Source organism: Oratosquilla oratoria, chromosome 21, assembly GCF_046742065.1.
Source record: "Oratosquilla oratoria isolate Oo_2021 chromosome 21, ASM4674206v1, whole genome shotgun sequence".
In the NCBI taxonomy this organism is placed as follows: domain Eukaryota; kingdom Metazoa; phylum Arthropoda; class Malacostraca; order Stomatopoda; family Squillidae; genus Oratosquilla; species Oratosquilla oratoria.
The window spans coordinates 46,102,821-46,105,320 of record NC_134797.1 but is presented as its reverse complement, the minus strand read 5'-3'; positions in this window follow the sequence as shown (position 1 = coordinate 46,105,320).

Genomic DNA, 2,500 nt, shown 5'->3' with positions numbered 1-2,500 from the left:
AGAGTCCATTCTAATAAGAAATTACACTCGATTTCTGCCGTGCAGTTCGGTACAGTTGGAAGTCCTGCAAATTCCCGCCAATTTTCATACTCTACGAGTATACTAGCTGATGATTTATGTAATTACTTTACTCTGTGATTTAATAATTAATTTTGATCTACGTCTTATAGTGTTAATTATATAATCTACAATCATATTCTACATAATCTACAATCATATTCTATGTAGCCTAGTTATATTATATCTATTTTTCTTACCTTTTTGAGTACACTCAGATAATCTACCTACCGTCTCCATATATCATTGATAAATTCACTTTACATGAAAACAGTCTAGGGTAAGAATGATGGAAAATGAATACTTTCTCAGTGATGAATGAGTTTTGGAAGAGGAAGAGGAGGAAGAGGAGGAGGAGAGGAGGAGGGAAGGAGTTTGCAACTACCATCCCTCCCTCCCTTCCTTCCTCCATCCCTCCCTCCCTCCCTCCCTCCCTCCTCCCCTCCCCGCCACGAGCGTCATGACGCATAATATTTATAAAAATCTTTAATTTTCATTTTTTTTTTATGGATTTCTAAGTGAAACCTGAATGTACCCATCGTGTTCAGTTGTTTATGTAGGAGAACATATCTTTTATTCTACACTCGTTATCATAATTACTGTAAACTTCGGTTATTATAAGTAAAGATGTGTATAAACCGACAATTTCTTTTCCTCAAGTTTGACTCCATATAATTACTTAAAACTCTTCCCCTATTGACTTTTAATTTCTTATAGTTGTTGTTGTTGTAGAATAACTACTCTTTCTGATAAAAAAAAAAAAAAAAAAAATCTTATGAAAAAAAGTGGAGAGATGTAATATTTTCTGAAGGAGGTGAGGAGTTTGCGTGTTGCAGGTGCCTGTGTGTGGAGCAGGAGTCTGCAGAACTACCAACTATACCGAGCTGGACAGCAGAAATCGAGTGTAACTTCTTACTGGTATGGAGTATAGTTATATACTAGAAAATATATATATCATAAACAATTTGATTCTACTATTCGATTTCAAATTGCCCCAACCCCATCCACTCTACCGCCACCGCCAAAAGGGAGAGAGAGAGGGGGGGGGGCCAGGGGAGAAGGAAGAGAGAGGGAGGGGAGAGGAAGAGAGAGAGGGGAGAGAGAGAGAGAGAAAGAGAGAGAAAGAGAGAGAAAGAGGAAAAAGAGGAGAGAGAGAGAGAGAGAGAGGTGAGAGAAGGAAAGGGGGAGAATGGGAAGAGGGGGGAGGTGAGACAGAGAAGAGAGGGGGAGAGATGGAAAAGAGGGAGAAAATAGGGAGAGAAGGGAGAGGAGGGAGAGAGGGAAGAGAGGAGAAAGGGGAGAGAGGGGACAGGGAGAGAGAGGGGACAGGGAGAGAGAGGGGACAGGGAGAGAGAGGGTAGAGGGAGAGAGAAGGTAGAGGGAAAGGGAGAGAAAGGGAAGAGGGGTAGAGTCGAAAGAGGGGAGAGAAGGTAGAGAGGGCAGAGAGGAGAGAGAGGGGAAAGGGAAGAGGAGGGAGAGAGGGGGAGAGGGGAGAGGGAGAAGGGAGAGAGGGAGAAGGGAGAGGGGGAAAGAGGGGAGAGGGGGGAAAGAAGGGAGAGGGGAAAGAAGGGAGAGGGGAAAGAGGGGAGAGAGATATGGGAAGAGGAGAAAGGGATAAAGGGGAGAGGGGGAGAGAGACAGGGGAAGAGGGGAGAGGGGAGAGAGGGGGAGAGAGAGAGGGGAAGAGGAGGAGAGAGAGGGGAAGAGGGGGAGAGAGAGGAAGAAGAGGGGGAGAGAGAGGAAGAAGAGGGGGAGAGGGGGAGAGGGGGAGAGAGGGAGAAGGGGGTAGGGGGACAGATATGAATCTGAAAATACACAGAGCGAAATCACAGGAGAGGGCTAAATCTAAATTGCAATTTCACGCTAAATGAATACATAATTCATAGCTTCGGTGAGAGTCCAGAAAATGGCTCTGCCGGCCGTCACATGACCAGTGACGTCATGGCGTCCGAAACTGAGTGATGGAGGGAAAAATAGAGATAATGTATATATCTTATATATATATATATATATATATATATATATATATATATATACATACAAATTTATACTCGTATATATACCTATGCACACACTATATATATATATATATATATATATATATATATATATATATATATATATATATATATATATATATATATGACCGGAGCTGCTTAAGTTTTATTACTGTTGTTATTATCATTATTATTATTGTTGATATTATTAATACCATCATCATTATCATCGTTATTATAATTATCATCGTTATCATTATAATCATCGTTATCATTATAATCAATCATTATCATTATAATCAATCATTTTCATTATAATCATTATCATCATAATTATAATCATTATCATCATAATCATTATCATTATCATCATTATTATCATCATCATTATAAACATTATTATTATCATTATTACTGTCATTGTTAGATATTATTATCATTAGTTG